Below are 19157 nucleotides of genomic sequence, written 5' to 3' on the forward strand. Positions count from 1 at the left end.
GGTCCAGTGTTGCTTCCACTAACTCTTTTAGTGCTGCTTAATAAGGACACTATATTCCAATGCAAACATGAAAGGTATGGCTCCCTTTTTGTTATATGCCTCACTGTCTACTGTAAATAGCTCACTTAAAGGTGTGAGTCCGATGCTTAGAACTCCATGTGATTGATTCTGTGACTACCCATGGCATTAGGCTCTTGGGCTCTGGTGGGATATTGAATCATGATCTTTTAAATGCATGTTTCTTGTTCTGGAGTATCTCCATTTACAACCCTTAATGGCACTACTTGTGGTGTCTCCTGGTGTCTTAGAGTATTTGTGGAGCTCAGGAACTTTGACAAATACCCCTCTAATGTTTCATGAGAGTTGTTCAGGTTTTGAGACTCTGGTTCTGCATAAGCCTGGGGTTGACTTTCGGCAGTAAGCTGGTTTAGTACAGCCTCTTTACTGACGTGTTTTTATGTTGTGACATCTTAACTCTGTAACTGTGGAGACGGCTTCAAGGCCAAATACAAGGCAACTTCAGTAACCATCGCGTCTCGTACTCTACAATGTGACTTCTGTGAAGTAGAATTCTGGTTTTGGTGATCTCTTGATTAATAGATGGGTGTAATGAAACTTCCTGGAGTATCTTCTTGTGTTAACAGTTTAGTGATGGGCATGCTTCTCCTGTTCATGTGCATGTGTTCATGTTCATGTAAGTCCCACTTACATCACCACTGCTTAATGAAATGATGTTTCTAAAATAATTCTCAGGTATATTCCCTTGGCATTAAAGGCCTGAGATCCAAAGAGATAGTGTTGGCTGGCACTGCGTTTTTCAGAGAGAAGACTTTCAATTCTTGTTCTCCATGTTGCCAAAGGAAGCAGTTCTGCTTCATATGCAAGTGTCATGGAAATGTGAAGTAAACCAACATGAGAACTGTACTGCACTGGAAGGGTCAGCCTGCATCATCGCTAAGACCAATGGCTTGGAATTGCAGGCAAATGGGCATAAATGTGGAGACATCCATACAGTTGTCCAGTTCTTCCTCTGTCTCCACGCAGCCTAATGTGTGAGAAAAGTAGATGCATCAAAATCATTGCCTGTATTTTGGAATATATCGAAATCAAGTGAGTTTTCCTGTGTAATAGTTGAAGTATCAGCAGATACGGAAGAGAGCAGAAACTCCCCTTGAACTTAGGAGGAGAGCAAGAGGATAAGCATTTGGTTTTTATTGTGAGCAAAAAATGTGAATGAGATTTGAGAGGTTTCTGGTATTGCTTAGAGCTCTTTTATATCTTGCTTAGTACTAGAATTTGCCCTCAGGGAGAGATGGGGCACTTCAGAAGAAAACTTTCCAAGTTATGTATCTGGAAGACAAATTATGCATCTGTGATGGGTGTTACTGGTGGGATGCAGAAGAGAGAAATGTTGCCCCATGGATGATCAGCAGAAGCACTGAAGCATGAATAGACTCAGTACACACCCCCCCCTTATGATTAAATCTTCTTGCGGTTCTCTTGGGGATACCAGCAAATTCAACCTGAAACATTCAGCCTATGCCAGCATGGAGTGAGAAAACATCTAGTAAATCTGAAGTTCCCAACTACAAATAAGAGTGCCAATTTCCTTGAATTGTTAGTTTGTAGTGCTATTTGTTGCCGGTGTAGTTTGCACAAATGATCTTTAGGATGACAAGGGCGTTTTGTTGCTGTTTTCTTTCAGCAGGACCAATTTCAATGCTATTACTGGCCTAGGTAACAACCCCCGCTCCCAAAACAAAACAAAAGAACCCCAAACCAACCTGTGTGACTCTGTAAGCAGAAGGTTATTTAAATAACAAAATGATACTACCCCCTGTGTGAAATGAAAACAAAATGTAGCGCAGCCTGAAATTCTTATTTTGTTGTCTTTTTGTGTGACTTAACGAGATTTCTCATGTAAAATGGATCGTGGTCAGCTTTCTCACCAGTGTAGCTGAGCAATAATTTTATTGAGGCAATGTCTGCATCTTCATGAAACTGATCACAAAGCTTCTGCTCTTTTTTTATACATTTTTATCCTTGATACTTGCTTGTTCCTGATAAGGATGATAAGCTTATTGGGTACATCCATCTTCATCGTACTGCCTACAGCAGTACTGAAAGGTGGTGTATACCGGACACGTGCTTTGTTTTCCAGACCCATTGTAATTTGGGCTCTAGAAAATGAAACTTCTGTGTTTCTCACAGATTGAGACCTGCTTGTTTATCCTACATGGCTTTCAGCTTGGCTATCTTCAAAAGCTCATCTGTCAGAAGAGAAGGAAGCTGACAGTGATGAGAAAGCAGACATTCACCAAATTGTTTAGGCAGTGCTTTCTAGCAGGATTAGCAGTACTTCCTAGCAGAATTCTGTTTGATGTTTGTCCTGGGCCTCAGCTTGAGGTTATGCATTTTCTGCGACAGTAGTACTTCTTCAGCTAGACTTCCTTATTAAAAAGGAGAGCATCCAGTACTGCTCCAGGGTCAGACAGGACCTGATGACTTTGGCAAGTTCAGTTTTCTTGGAGAGGAGTCAGACATTCATCTACATGTCCCCTTTGAATCCATTGGTTCAGGAGACCTTTCCTCTGGTCAGCTGGGAGGAAGCCAAATTGTTGCCAATCTTAAATGGGTCTTGGCAGTTTTTCCAGCAAACATCCATGGCTTATGTTTAGTGCTGCTTTCCAACTTTCTGGGCCTTTCTCGGTTAGGAGAGACTAACTGCCTGGATCTCCTTGGGTTGACATCCTGATTAGTAAGGGGCTTATAGGAGAATTTTTCAGCAGTCTGATGGGTTATATAAAAACAAAAAAACCCCACACCCTTGAATATTTGATCATGTCTTTCAGTGTTGCATTATATTATACAATAAGCGTAAACCAGTTTGATTTCTGCTTCAGAAGTTACAATTTCTGCTTTTAACATTACATGCTTGAATTATAGCCTGGTTTATTTACCAGAAGAACCAACCTCCAAAGCAACCCAAGACATACACTGGTATGGCTGCTCAATGTGATTAAATGTAAGAACTAACATACTGTGCTGGACCAAATGTCCATCTAATCCGGCATCTTGCCTTTATCGGTGGCCAGCAGCAGCAGCTGACTGAACGGCGTAGGAAATGGGTGAATTCTGTCAGCTGCTGAAATATTAACAGTAAATTTCTGACAGACACTTGCTTAGGCGCTGCCTGAGATGGAAGCTACATTTGGGCTATTGCACTGTGAATAGCAACATCAAACTATTTATAGGTGAATTTGTTTGCTGCCTTTTTGAACTCATTTATATCCGTGGCTTCCATAGTGTTCCACAGCAGCAAGTTCCATGCAGTTTAACTGCATTTTCTGTATGCATGATGGATTGATGTGAGAAAAATAGTTTCATTTGTTTTAAACATACTCCCTAGTTGTCATTCCTCTACGTAACATTTCTAGCTCTCCCCTTTTTGAGGTGGAGCAGCCAGAACTACGTGCAGCGTGCATCACAGCAGAATGTTCCCTGTTTGTTCTCTGTTCTGTTTCTAATACCTTCTCAGATATTCTCTGACTTCTTGCTGCTGGGAGTTGAACTGTTTGCTTGCAATAATCTCAACACTTTTTTTGTAAGTAGTAATGCCTAGTTTAGACTCATCATTGTGTACTTATAGCTAGGGTTATTTTTTCCTCTGAGTATGTTACTTTGCACTTGTCGACACAGGACAATAAAATGACAAATGAAAATCAATCATTTGGTATTATCAGATCCCATATAACTCTTTGAAGTTTGCTTTAATTTTAACTATCTGGAATAATGGAAAGCATCATAATGTCTGCAGCCTCCCTTTTTGCCAGATCAGTTAAAATATGTTCACGGACTCAACCCTGATCCTTGTTGTGGTAACTTCCCTGCTTTTTGGCTGTTTAGTGCTTTCTTTCTTTTCAGTCTTTTAATATTCTTAAGAAGGGGAAGGTCCTCTCATTTATTTTGCTCTAAGGTGGTGTGAGGTATACAAATGGGTTCACCTTCCTTTTTGTTTTTGATGCAACATGGTGTATGAACCTTCTGCTGTTCAAGATGTATATATTCCAGTGTCCCTTTTCTTTTGCTTTGAAGTTGGATGTCCAAAAGCTTCATTTCATTAAGATTGCAATCTTCTCTGTGAATGCTTAGAAGAGAGTGTTCCTCAGAGATGTGAATTTTTTTTTTTTTTGAATGATAGTTTAAATGGCCAGTGCTTTGTAAGCTTAGAACCATGAACTATATCACCTCCAGTAGGTAGTGGCATTCCCTGCCTCTTTTTTTCAGTTCTTTCCTCTTCCAGGTTGTGGAAGTCCCTGTCTTGCCTTTTTAACCAAGTCTGTCATGTTTTTGTTATGACCAGCTGTAAGCTTATTTTTTGAATAAATATAAAGAATCCACTGCTTATCTCTTTTTGTCATCTTAGGAGGATTTTCATAGTTTTTATTTGAAACTCTGGTTTGAAAGACAAAACTTCTCACTCACCCAGCATTGATCTCAATGAGGGATATTATGATCAGTTTTAAGGCAGTTTGACTGTCAGGCAAAGGGCAGGTGTTAACTCTCATAGGTTTAATCCTTGTTTAACTAGAACATCTCAGTTTGATTTTTGGGGGAGTTTGTATTAACTAGTTGAATTTTTAGGAAAGTGGGAATAGACACTTCTCAGAGAAGAAATATTGCTAGAAAATAATGCTTTTTATTATTATGCTTCTACATGTGAATTTACCTTTCCCTTGCTGCTTTACGTATTGATTGGGGATTAAATAATTAGAGTGACAGTCATACATGTGTTCTTTCTTATCATATCTGAGGGGTAGAAAGAAGGGCTGCGACAGACACTTCTGTCCAGAAGACTTCTAGCCTGGAGGATAAGACGACTAATGCTTCATGTATGAACATGCAGATGTGAAATCCAGACTGTAACGATTTACCCGTTGTAGGAATTGCATCCTTTACTTCAGCTTTGCTCAATGTGTACAGATTGTACAAATTTTCAGCTATCTAGGTGGTTTAGATTATCGTTGGGGGAATCAGCCCCCTTTCAACTTCCTTGCTATTTGTGCATTTGGTAATTTGAATTATAATTTTACATTATTATATTCAGAAGCTCTTAGGAGCTTTTGCTTTTGTGTGGGTGCATACTTGTGATGCTTCGCAAGTTGTGGAAAAAAATTTTTTTTTTGGTAGGTTAGTATTAATCTCTGGTGGAATTTGGACAGTCTCTAGTGTACTGTGTGACTGCAGCAGGAACTTAATAACTACAAAAAGTTTAATTCATAAAAATTACTGTTATCTTGACTGCTTGTATAAGAACTTTTATGCAGATTTTGAAAAAGTAAGACTGACAGTTTTACATGTTCATGAATGAGAAGTCTCAATAATGTGTTTTGGTTTTGTAGCACATGTGAACTAAGCAGCTGAAGCTTGCCTTGGTTCTGTCTTTACCTGGACAAACCATTGTTTTGTGTATTAGTGAACTTTATTCAGACACTTCTAAAGACATACAAAGCCAAGAAATGAATACTTGCATTGTTATAAACCAGGTATCATTATTGTGTGCTTGTATTTGGAAGATGAAACACTTTAAGTGACTTGACAGAGGCTGTTCAAATGAACTAGTTCTGAAATTGGCAACACATGCTACTGCTGATCCCAGGGTCCTTTGGTCTGTTCACTAAACAACCATCCTGTCCTCTTCAGAAAAAAAGTACTTCTCAGCGTTCTGTCTTCTTCCAGGACTGGAGCCGGTAGTGTGTATGAAAGGATGATATGCAAGCCACTTCCCCCACAGAACATGTGCCAGATATAATGTGCTTGTTAATGCAACTTGAGAAAATAGAAAGGGCTGAAATAATTGAAATTCTTAATGTTTCTCCAATAAATGATTTGAAAATATGCCATTTAGCACAGGTTAAAATGGCAGTAGGAGCTATTATTCACTAGGAGTGACTTCCGAGACATTAAATGCCTCTTGTTTTAGAATTCTTTAAAATGCTTGAGTTTGTTTTGGGAACTTAAATACCTCCTGCCTGGTACGAGGATATATGTTTTCTTGCAGCAGAGGAGGCTGAAAAAGGTGTGGAGAGTGGTGTACTCCTGCTTTTCCTTCCTTCTAGGGCAGGTGTTTCTTGGAAGACAAGGGACTGAAATAAACCTTGTAATTTAGTTCAGGTATATTGTGCAGAATAGACAGGGGCAAACAGCTGCTCAGATTTTGAGATCAGAAAACAAATCTGTAATGGGGAAGAGAAAACAAGTGTTTCCAAGGTGTGTATATAAACTTGTTCTCATTTGTCCATCTTTTTGGTTGTTGTCTAATAGTGAATTCTTTAGGACTCTGTCATAAATGTTTTATGTATCAAGTGTTGTCAGGGTTTCCATTACAATGAGCTAGTTAAATCACTGCTTAAGTAATTACATATTTAAAAAAAAAAAAAGTTGCATATACTCTGGATTGTCTGGGAAATCTTTTGGTTTTGAATTGCTGTGGACCATTCCCTGGAAGGAACAAACTGTGGTGTTTTTTTGGAGGGGTTTGGTTTTGATTTTTTTGTGTGGATTTTTTTTTTTAAAGAAAAAGTACAATGAAACCATTTTTGTCTCCAGTATTCAAGTAAAGTGTATGTTTCTGTACTTACCTCTAAGTCTTGGTGTTCTTTAAAGTGTTTTGGTGTTTTCTGGGGTTTTTTTAGTGCAGTATTCTGATATGTTTGACCTCCAGAATGTTACCCCTTTTTGTTTGGCCTGGTGAAGATGAATTTTGAGACTTCATTATACCTTAGTTCATGCTGTTGTGTTTCCCCAGTAGTTTTGTGTCAGTCTCATGAGACTGTGTTGCATCAAGTACTTTACTCAAAATGTTATTCAGGGTAAAGCTATTAGAAAATGTGGTTTTTGTCTCGGTGTTGTTCCATCTTGTCTGGATGAGAAAGTTCATGCTATATAGAGACAAAAGTGGGGTTTTTTGGTTGTTTTTTTGGTTGTGTGTTTTTGGTTTTTTTTGTCCTGAACCTGGGTGTTGCAAAGCTACAAGGTAGATTAGGAATCCTAAGAGCGGGAAAAATGCTGAATTAGATAAAGTAAAAGGCTTAAAGTAGTTGTCAGAGTGGGATTAACCTGGCAGAGAAATCAAGTTCCCTATAAGAGAACACTTGAGGTACTTGGGCCACCACTTAATTGCACTTTTATTTAATAGCTTTGTATGAAAATAAACAGGGGAGTAAGAAATTGGTGTTGAAAGAGAGAGAAATGTGTGAATATTGAACCAGTGTTGGACTTGTGTATCTGTTGAGAGAATGGAGAAACGTGAATGTTCAGAGAGCCCAGCAGGAAGCAAGTGAGAAGAGGGGATTTTTTTTCCCCTTAGAGGTATGCTGTGAAAACAGTGATGCAGCCCAGCAGACTAAGTCCTGTTGCATTCAAGGAACAAAAAACAACAGCTGCTGATGGCTCAGAAGCTGCAGGGTGGCTGATGCAGTAAAGAAGAAAAAAATTAGGGCCAAATCTTGCACAGTAAATTGTGATTCCCTCATTTTTTTAAATAGAGACACTACAGCTAAAGGAAGCAGAGAAAAAAAGCTGATGCTGGAATGATCTGGTAGTTTATATCTGAAGGGAAATGGGGAGAAGGGGTGGACTCCTGCTCATCTGCAGCAGCACTGCACACAGAGCCTACCTGATTTAGGCCTAGCGACAGTTGCGTTGGAGGCCTTGGGAAGGCAGATAGCTCAGCAAGCGTGTTTTCTCAGTGTGACGTACTTGGGAGTGTGTACAGCCTGCATGCTAAATGCGAGTGGCTGGATTTGACTTCACTTATAACAGTTTTAAGAATGTAATGAAATCCCTTCTCACTCACGCTTTTATTTTGGGATGGAGGGGGAGAGAAAGGAGCTTTCAATATTCTGTTTAGTTCAGAGTTTGAAACGAGCATGTTTTACCTAATACTGTTTACTGCCTTTTTATTTAGACTACTTGTAAAACATGTTGATGCCTTTAAGTGCTCTATCATATCAGTACACAAAACTAGAAACTCATGAAAACCCTAAAGCTGTTTGTTTTCTTTATTTAAACTATACACAGAGCATACTGTACTTACTGTCAGAGGGTCTTAAGCTGGTCTTTTTTTTATTTCTTTTTGGGTTTGTTTTTTTTTTTTTGTGGGTCTCTGCTCAGGAGATCAGGAATGCTGAAATGACAACATAGTATAATGAAATAATAGCTGGTGAAATAAAAAAAGTTTGACTAAAAAGCAAATCAAATTCAAATGTAGAATGAGAATGTTTTTTAGTAAATGTTAGCAGGCTGTACTTAGAACAGGTGTTGTATTTATTCAAGAGGAGAGGAAAATGTGATACCTTTCTGGTAGCAGCAGAGGGTCCCAGCTGCCTTTTACAGGGTTCATAGCACCCAACAGAATCAACAGAAGTCTGAGACTTTTTTTGCATGGAACTGTGTGAAATTAAATTGCCAGTATTCTTTCGAGGAAAAAAAAATCACTTCTAGCAGGTGAGAAGCATTACCTTTTTCATCTTGTTCTTAAAATCTAAAGACAGATTAAGAAACAAGTGATTGTTCTTTGATACTTTTGTCATGTGAACATCTGTTCACTAACAAATCATTTTCATATTGTCTTCTGACAATTATTCAGAGGCCTGTGACATAGTAGAGCCAGTGATCTGTAGTGTTGTAAAGGCAAGAAATTATGTATAGTTTCTCATTTTGAGCCATCTTGCTTCCTGTTAAAACCGAAGTTCTACAAAAGATAAAATGAACTCCTGTATTATTTTAAGTATTTTTCAGTATCATAAAATACAGAACACAAGAATGTCCCTTAGCAGCTAATTTTCAAGTTTATGCTGCTGTACTTTGTATACATGAAATGGCTTATTTTTAATGCATGTGCTAAAATAATTAAATTGAAGAGGCCAGTTTATTACAAGAACTGTGCCAGACAGGAAGTGTGGACCAGTACTTGTTCCAGTATATTGACATGAAAGTTGACCCATAGCAAAACCAGCACAGGTTGGTTTAATTTTAGTGTTTAAAGTACGTCTTAAATGATGATTTTTCTCCTTGACCTTTTTACACAGTCTTTTCCTGGATGATACAGTAAACAAGTAAAGAACTGTTATCCTCTGTGCCATCATGAGGATAAGCAGAAAATAATACTGGTTTCTATTCTGCCTGTGTAACAAGCAGAACAAACAGAATTCAGATACCTGGCAAACTCAGATGCCTCTTTTTCCCCAGTCGTCCTGTAGGTCTTCCAGTTTCAAAATGAAAAGAACGTGTCTACGTGACTGGATCACTGAAAACATAACTCAAAAACCAAACTTCTGACCAGGTGGGGAAAGTGCAAGATGACTCCTTGATGATTGCTTTAGTTAAAAAGAAAAGCAGCAAAGTCCTCGGTCTCTTACCCACTATAGCACACTATGGAACTCAGTGACTGCTGAAGGAAGGAAGGTTGTCTCCCTTCTGCTGCTAGCCCAATGCTCCTGCTGCTTAAGCTTGTGCTTGGTGCTCCCCAGACCTATCTGTGAATCACTTGAACTTTCTGTGGAGTGTGACACCCCCTCACACCCCACTCCCCCCAGAAAAAGTGTGGGGACTGCTGGTGGTAGGACTTCACAGCTGGAAGAGAACATAAAGGGGAGAGCCTTGGTCGGATAGATTAGCTGCCTGTGGGAGTGTTCCAGCTGCAGGATAAATTAAATGAAAGTGGAGAAACTGGAGGCAGAACTATAAACTCTGAGCAGAACTGGGATTTACTTAAACCTCTTGATGTACTGTTAGTCTAATCTTTCCTTGTGCATGCTTGAACAACTATCATTCAGTTAGCAGATTTCATGGACACACTGAGAAAAGAGCTTTTCTGAAAGTACAGCATCTGATTTTGAAAGAGCTTTATAAATACGGAAGTAAAAAGATTACCTGTTGTTGTAAGGTGCCCTACCATATAACCACTAATCACAATTCATCTGCATCTTTAAATGTTTCTTTATTATTACAGGTGTACCTAGCTTCTGTCTGATATTTGTGGGAAGGTAACATCAGTAGAAGCTTGTGTAGCTAATCTCCATAAATCTCTCACTGAAAATCTCCCCGTTGCTCCTTGTGATTCTTAGCCCATGATGCTTTAAACTGAAAGTCCTTGTGATTGCAGGGCTTGTCTTTTTTTCGTTGTAAATGCATGTTAAATTTCTTTGTTCAGCAAATTTTCACATTTTGGTTTTCTATTTCTTAATTTTGAAATGCATTGTGTAATTGTGTCTGTTTCCTGTCTGTTGCATGCAAGTTGCCCTTCATCAAAATATGTTTAACACGGATTTATTGCCTTAACTGATACTCCTTTTAAGTAGTTTTCACTGTACTTTGTAACCATGGAAATGGTGTACAGATAATATTTATAAGGTAGAAGGAAAAACAGGGTGTCTAATGGGACCCCTGCTGTTCTGAAACCTCTTCAGCAAAAAAAAAGTCTAAACTCCTGGGATTCTGTATAAATGTAATGGGAAGTCTTCTGTAATGCAGAATGATTTTCTAGAATATATGTATTCACTTTAAATAAACTAGTTCATACATTCATGTTGGATAGTCCTTTAAAAATTCATATTCTTTCATTTTGGTTCTCTCAGTTGTATAATCACAAAACTTTGCTCTTCATTGAAACGCTAGATTTAAGAAAACTTTAATTGATTTGCAGTTGCTCTGTGCTAACACTGAAACCGAAAGCTTGTTTTTGCTTGCTGGTGCTGTTCTTAAATGCTTATATTTTGGACTAGTACTTTCACTGTTTCCTCTCTAAAGCCTGGAAGAATGAGCAAAATACTCGGTTACTTTGAGTCGTATATACTTCCTTTATCCTGCCTCCCCTCTCCAGGAGCAGAATCTTTCCCTTCCTTAACTGCTGAGGATATGGGGGGGGGGGGGGGGGGGGGGGAATTGGTTTGGTTTGTTTAATTTTATTCCTCATCTTTAGTGTTTTGCTCTTTTAACTTTTTTTCACTTGTTTGGCATTTCCCCCTGCTGGCAGATTGAGTTAATAGCACTTCTTTCTGCTGTGGAAATGGAAGGCCGTAGTTGTCCTTGAATGTCACTGTTTTGTGGTTGAGGCATTGGCTGCTTTTCTGATTTTTTTTTTTTTTGTCCTCTGAACGTCTCTGGTAGATAAAATTCAAAGAATAGTTTGTACAAGCAGGGAATGTGCACATACCTGAAGTTCTCCCCATCAGAAGTGCAGTAGCACTTCCAGTGATAGTCAGATACCTCTAGTTTTGCATTTCATGCCTGCAGTCTTGCAGCACTACCCAGATCATCTCCTTTCGTACTCTGGACCTCTTCCCAAAACTCTTAAGGCACTTCTGCCTCACTAATACATCGTTCCTGCAAGCCAGTTCTTTCCAAGATAAAATGGATTGCTAGAACGGGAAAAATAGTTTGGCACTCAATATGAAATTTCTCCTCATGTTTAAAAGAATAAAACAAGAAATCAGAGATCCCTCCATTTTTAATGGAATTTGAGGGGGGAAAAAATAATCAGTACTGGAGCAGAGTTTTCTTAATTTTTTCTTGTTCCTTGCATCTTCAGTTGCTAAATCAATTACTAGGATTTACTCTGTGTGTTCTTTCTAGTAAGCAGTCTTCTCTTCCTCGCCACTCCTTCTCCTCTATCTCCTTTTCCCCAAATAGTCTTTTGTCTCTGAAGGATGAAAGGAAGGCAGAAACTTCTCAGTGACTGGAATGAGAAATTTACAACACACCTTAAGAACAGTAGAGGTTAATGAACTGATTTTTCTAGGCATGTTATTTAAAAAAAAAAAACCAAACCAAAAAGCCAACCTCCAAATAACTTCCCTTTGCATTTCTTATAAATTTTGAGACAAAACAGTGGGCTAGTACAGCTAGGAGGGGACAACTCCTTCTGTTTTCTATTGACCTTCCATCTGTTTTTCCCTCCCAGCTGTATGCGTACTTTGTTAATAAGTTGAAAATAATTAAAAAAGAAAAATTCCAGTTTTAAGACTTAACAGATTAACTGACATTTTTTGAAGTTTAATTAGTAAACTTTGTTTTCTAAAAAAAAAAAAAAAAACCAACACGTTTCCAGCAACTTTATGGAGTATGGCAGAATGCAGCAAAAATCTTTGGAAACAAACGCCAGACTTTGCTTTCCACTGATTTATATCTTTACATCATGTAAATCTTTTAATTTTTGCAAAAAATTCTCTAGCTCCCTGCTTCAAATATGAAACTTTGCTGTTGCACTGTTAGTAAAGCATAAACTTATAAACTTAATTAGGACCGGGGGTTCCTCTTAGTGTATGTATAGATAAACAGTCCTTCTAAATAACAAAGTAATTCACTAAAATAAAAGTTCAGGTCATCCAGCTTTTTACATGAGCAGGAATTTAGCCATGCTGCATAGAAGGTGGTTTTGTGTTTATCTAAAAACTGGTGAATGGTAACTCGCTGAGCAAAGTGAGGCTTACTGTTCTTGTTCGTATTTCTGTCTGCAGCATCACAACTTTTGAATGCAACAATGCTGTAAAACATCCCCATACACTGGTTTCTGGGTACAAAAAGCAGAATTGTACTGATGGTGATTTTATGAATGTTAGAAGGGGTTAGATGGGGAATACCTTGAGCCCTTGGTGTCAAGTCAGGAAGAACTTCTGCCACGTTTACTAATGGTCATAGGTTAGAGAGGCAGACTTTCTGTAATTTCTTAGTTTAGTTTTTATTTAAAAAAAAAATAAGGCATTCAGGGAAACAATTTTATCATATGGGAATAGAAAAGCAGGGAATTGAATTTGTTGTGTGTTGGTTTTGGGTTTTTTTTAAATGGCAGCACCTTTCTCTTTTTCTTTTAGAAGGAGAGAAGGTATATGTATATAAGAAGTGGGAGGATGAGTGTTTTATTTTAAAGATGGCTTAAAAGGTTAATCCTTGGTGAGTTAAATTATGCAAACTTTTTCCCTTTCAAGTGTAAGTGGCTTTAGGAGGGGCTTCTCTGATTCAAGAAATATACTAAGACTGTTCAAAGAAGAGGGGTTTATGTATGGGTAAAAAGTGCAAAGCCACATACCTTAAATCTGCTGAGGTGAGAGAGGCGATCCTGAGATTTTAAAACATACTTGTGCTAACTTTCCACTAGGCCAAATGTGGTTTTTCATTTTGCTAGTGAGCATGATCTCATCCCCCACCCCACCCCCTAGATGCCAGGAAAGACTGTGTTCAGGAAGAGTTACTAATGCCTATCAGAGCTGTAGTCATAGGACAAGCAGAGCTAAGAGGGTAATCTTCATCTGCTTACATGTGTCTGACTGCCGTGGCGAGTTTTGGTTGGTATTTTAAAAATCAGGTTGTGGAGTGGTTTTGCCTTTACAATAGGGATGGTCTTTTTAGCTACGAGTCTTTTAGCTCATTTTCTATATGTTAAATATAGTACTGCTTCTGCCAAGATGAATGATGGTGTCACACACTTCCATTTAAACTTAGTTTGATGGTTTTATAAACTGTTTTAGAGAAGGTGAAGCAATCTATCCCCAAATGAAATCAGCTTCTGGTGTCTTAAACTCCAAATTGCATCTGTTTCCTGGCTAATCATAGCAGCAGAAGGAACTCGGAGGCAGAACTGAAGTTTGTAGTTTGAATCCTGTAGGTTGTCTGTATGCATCAATAGAAAATCTAAGCTCCTTGACCATTTTAGTGGGAGTTATCTACCAGTATTGTGTGGGGATAAGGAGGAGGAAGAGAGAAGTTAAAAGGAGTTGTGCAGATGGACAAACTGGAAGGCATGACTAGTGTGCTTCAGTGCAGTCTCAGTTATCTTGGGCAATCCTGTTGGTCCCTTTACCACCTGCCTGGCACGTGTTACTGGAGCTGACTGGGAGTTCTCCCAGCTGCAGCACAATGGCAAGATCAGATTCCCTGCACTGGCACACGGGAGGCTTGTTTTTAATCACGGAAGCGACAGCACTGGCACTTCTAAGGATGGTCATTGAAACATGAGCCTTATAATAATGTAATTTGAAATAGCTTGTATACCCCCGTCTGGGCTGTGTTTGGTCTGACTTTGTCTTGAGACTGCAGAAATCCTGTCCTGTTAAGGAATATGAGTTGTTTCATTTCTGACTTGAAAATCACGGTAAAGTAACTGTAATGACTTGTTTTCCTAGAAGATACTGATAGAGTGCTCTCTATATACAGGATGCCTTTCAAATATAGAAAGGAGACCTGGTGCTTTGAGGAGTTCACATCTGAAGACAGAGGTCCGGAGAAAACTGTTAATCCCTTGTGTGTGCAGTGTATTTTGCACCAAAAAAACCCCATTATTTTTAATTAATGCTTTACCCTTAATATTGTAAAGCAATGCTCTGAAATGTGAAACAACGTCAGGCTCACAATTGCCTATGCACAACAATCAGTCCTTTTTCATCTGAGTCCATCCAGTGCACTGAACAAGAACAAGGTCCTATTGGCAAAAAAAATTTACATAATTAAATATTGTAATGTGATATGTACATATAAAGTTCCTGATTAAAGTTACATGGTCTAACAGTAAACATGTGCTAGCTTCTAGAGTTAGGAAAAATGCAAACAAAAAATGGCTAAGCATCACTTTTCATTTCTCCCATTTTTCCAAATGAGTCTCTGGTTACAGTAGCATAAGCTTTATTGTATAACTTAAAGGTAATAGTAAGTATCTGAGTGATGTAACCAAACATCTTAATATATAGATACTTAGCATTTAAATAGACTTAAACCTTCAGGTGCTGTATGCTAAAATGTTTAACCACCATGTGTAGTTCTTCTGATGTCCTCGGGGACTACCAAGCTTTAAACAGGAGTTTTGTGTTTGAGGTCTTCGTTTTCATAACAGCCCCATGAAATGAGTAACTTTTCTCCTTATTTACAAACTTCAACAAAAATTTTAAAGTTGATCTGCAGAATATGATTGTTTTGGTAATGGTGGTGTATTTTTCCTTACTTATGTTGTATAGAATTGTTGTAAAGGTTAAAAGCCTTTATTTTGGGGGGGCGAGGGGTGTATTACTTCTTTAAGTGTATGTATATATCAAACTACCCTTCCTGTTAGTAACACTAACATCAGATTCTCAACAGTCAATCTCACTAAGAAAAATGTATTTCTAAAACTTTAGTGTTTTATTTGGTTAACGCTAATTTTAATTGCTTTTTGTTTTTAGCTTGTAGTAAACATAGGTAAGCATTGCTCAAGCTTTTCTTCTGATCATATGTATGTTTTGGGAAGAAGGTAGTGTTCTTAATAGAAAGCAGAGGTGGATACAGAAATATGACTCCCAGAGCTGGGCTTTTAAAAACCCCCAAATATTGCAGAATATACTGTAATAATCTGAGAGTTAGCCATGCAGACTCATACCTCGGACAGCTTATAGCATGTGTTTCTAGAGCCTTCAAAAGGCAACCTCAGTAAAATGAGTAGCTGATATTTTGTGATACACTTCTACTTGCTGAAGTTTTTGTTAAGAAACCCTGCAAAATGCTAAACTCTTCAGACTTCTTTATTGATATGAGTGAGCGTGAGCTGTCTAATCATGACTTTCTAATGTGTTTTGTAGTGAGAGTGAGAGAGGCAGTGTGAGTTTGTGTATGTACTCTTGCTGTGAACAAGAAATAATCTCATTTCATCTATAGAGTGGATTTTATCTGGTACCTTTTTCATTAATACTATTCCGGGTTAGTTCCCAGTAGCCACAAATGCAGAGAATTGTCAAGAACCAAAGCTACAGATTTAGTTGGTCATAAACTGTTCTCTACTATAAAAACGTTAAGAGCAATGGAAAACGTAAGTATGTTTAGGATGCTTGGAGTTACCAGTCTTGGATGTTTGTTCTTCATTTCTCTGTCTCAGTTCCCTATTTAAGAAAACTTGCCTGTATCAGGCACAAGTTTTTCTGTGGCTCTCGTTAGTGTGCTGCTTATGAGGAAACCAATTCTTTATTTGTTGTAGAGCTTAGATGTTGAATTAAAAAAAGCATGCAAACTGAAAACTCAGGATGAAAAGAAATTACTCAACTGATGCTTCATTCTTTAAGCTTGTCCTCTCTGCTAAATGAGGCAGAGATGCCAGTAAAAATACTATACTTGTATGAGGGCGGAATTAAAGTATTTTGTATTTCCAAAGGCTTGACTTTCAAACATTAACCTGTTCTAAACACTTAAGAAAAAGCCTGTAGTAAATTATGTACAGAAGAGGATGCAAATGTATTTCCATTCCCTGTCTAGGTCCTCTCTAAGTGACTTCTCCAAGGCAACACAGCAAATCACTCGAGGAGTCACAATTAAACTCCTGGTGTTCCTAACTTTGTCCTTGGGAGCCCCTGGGTTCTCAGCCTGGGGTTGCAGCCCTTCAGAGTGGTTAAATGTAATCTGAAGGTTTGTAACTGTGCAGCTTTTTTCTGCACAGTTCAGTCTTGATGAAGCTGGGGTCCTGCTATGGAGGAGAGTCTCTATGTAGGGGGGAAAAAAGGAAGGAAGGAACAGTTAATCATGCTGTTATTTTTAAGTGACAGTTTTCTCTTCAGTTTGTGTGTACTTGTGCTACAATATTTTTCTTTTTTAAATAAAAATCATGCTCTTTTATTCTAAGACTGTATTTGCAGATGTGTAGTACCAACCGTTTTGTTTAGCTTTCCAGAGTCAGTCATCTACAGCAGTGAGATTTTTTTTTTTTTTTTTTTTAGTTTTTTTATTATGGAGATACAGTTGTAGTTGCTTGTTGAAGAGGGGTGGTTAGGGCTTGCATGATGAAAGAGTTTCCTCTATAGATTTTTGGACCAATTAAATAACTGATTGATAGTGGGAGGTGGAGGTGACAACTAAGGTTTTAATATTGAAGAAGAAACAACTAGAGTTTGAGAATCACACCTGTCTCTTCAGCACCCTCAACAATGAGGGTGTTTCAAATTCTGTAGCATCCAGAGCAAATGCACTTACTTTGAATATAGCCTCAAAACAGTCCATACTCCCCAGTTGATAACCTACCATGTTAGCAGTTGGATGTTATTTAAACTAACCTGAAGTTGCTCTAAAATTAATTTGACGGCTTCTGTAATATTTTGTTGTTCAAAATGCACAATAAAATTTGAGACTAGGAGAGCAACAATACTTACAGTCACTACCAGCAGTAGGCTTCCTGTTTTCTTTTCTGTTCTTGGTGTTCATCAGCACCCTGGTTCTGCTGGTTAGTAAATGTAAACTGCTCCACTTGTGCTGGTCTCCACTGAGCGAGAGATGATTATGTGGCTTTCTACTGCTGTAGCTATTTATAAGACTGGGGCTTAAACTTCAGCTCTGCGATGACTTGTGTGTGGATAGAAACATATCTGCAAAGATCTTGTTAGCTGTGGAGCTGAAGCTTAAAATATGCTAATATTCTAGTATTTTACTAGAAAATTGGAGTGTTTTGGAGGCTTTCTTTAGCATCAGGCAAAGTAATTGAGCGAATGAGTTATCATTTATATTTTAGCTATCTTTTTAGGACTCTGACTCACGAGTTTTTTATGATTCATATGAGGATGATTTAAGAGGTACTACCTAGCTCTGCTGCTAAATGTTGTTCCTCCTATGACACAGGCAGTGTAATGGGCAGTGTGTCTTCTTGGCCTCCACAGTCCATGACCTAGCATATTAGCTTAAACTGCCATTGATTTCAGTTTACGTTAGTACTCTGGGATTTGAGCTCTAGTGACTGTGCTGACACACCACCTGCTCTACCATCTTTGGTGTGTTGGTATAACCTCTAGCAGAGGTGGTGGGCAAATGTCTGGGGTGGGTAACCTTGTCATATTTGACTGTGGCAACTGACGGGACTTGTGATTTAGATGTTAATAAATGTGATGGAGAGGAGGTATTTCCCCCAGGGGAGGGGGATACAGGCCTTGCACAGAACTAGAAAAGCTTGTACCTGTAATCTCTTCCCCTAGTGACAGTAATAGTTTGTATTTTAATCCAGATTAGAATTGTAGGTCTCCTTGGCTTTCCCTGCTGTGTCAAACAGATTTTTCTTTCCAAGTGCTATTTTATGGTTTGCTTCTGCATTTAAAAAAAAATGCCAAAAACCAAATGCCCCAAACCCAAAAAACCCCAAACAAAACCCCCCTCCCCCAAACCCAAACAACTCCCCCCCCCGCAACTTTCCAGATCTTTGAATTTTCCTTTTCTGTTTCAAACTGTAGTTAAGCTGTTTGTAATTATCTTTTGTTGTTGTTGTTTTTCTTTTGTAGGAGGGGGTAGAGAGCTGAAGGGAATAACTTTCTTAAAACCGGTAAGTACTTCTTCCCAAGGCTAAGATGGTTTACCTAAGAATATATGATACGAAGAGCTGGCATCCATTCCTGGAAGTTTGATGTTTACTGAAACTGAAATCCTATCTCTTCTTATATTCAGAAATTAAATCTTAAAAAGTAAATGTTACTGATGGAAGCCCCAGTCCTATAAATAAAATCACTGTAGAGCTGAGATTTGGGCCCAAGGGTCTGTAAGTACAGTGGACATTTAAATTAATCTACTCAAAAATAATGTTAAAATTTTTTTTGTATAATGTGAAAAACAAATTTATTTGAAGGGATTTTTACCACAGAAAGACTTCTGTCTAAAATTCCAAGTTATTCAGAGTCCTTCCATACACACAGAAGGCATTCATGGCTTTTGTGTGGGTCCTACCTTTGTTTTTATATATATATACACACCTTGTCAGCTGTGTTTCTAGTGTAGTTTCCAAAATAGCTGTAGTTTAAATAGCTTTGTGATATTTTAGAGGTTGTGATGTGGATTGTATTTAATTGAGATAATAATAGAGAAGTACTAATGCACTTACGTAATTATTGTAGAGTTTAAGGTTTCATTCAGTCTCTGAATATTTATGTAGTATATAAACATCTACTACCTTAACTACAGTGCATTGGGGTACTTATCTGAGTGTGAAATTTTAAGTCTTGAAGCAACCACATAAGAAATAAGGGATTATTTATAACAAATGCATGCCAGCAAGAAATTGAATGGAGGACTGCTGCCTCCAATAGTTGAAATCAATCCAAGGAATGGCAAATTTACCTCTTTCTCTGTGTTCTTTCTGGCTGAGGCTTGGAAGAAGGTCTGGATGTACAAGA

General features: G+C 38.2%; 1 protein-coding gene across 6 annotated transcripts in view; it reads left to right on the plus strand.

Annotated features, from left to right (window-relative positions):
- Positions 1-19157, plus strand: part of PHF21A (PHD finger protein 21A) — a 134989-nt gene that overhangs the window by 14108 nt on the left and 101724 nt on the right. For all 6 annotated transcript variants that reach the window (XM_050898116.1, XM_050898115.1, XM_050898119.1 and 3 more), the window contains one exon: positions 18273-18313. The gene's annotated coding sequence lies outside the window, so the exon portion shown is untranslated. The remainder of the gene's footprint in view (positions 1-18272; positions 18314-19157) is intronic.

This window comes from Gymnogyps californianus, chromosome 5 (assembly GCF_018139145.2).
Source record: "Gymnogyps californianus isolate 813 chromosome 5, ASM1813914v2, whole genome shotgun sequence".
Lineage (NCBI taxonomy): Eukaryota > Metazoa > Chordata > Aves > Accipitriformes > Cathartidae > Gymnogyps > Gymnogyps californianus.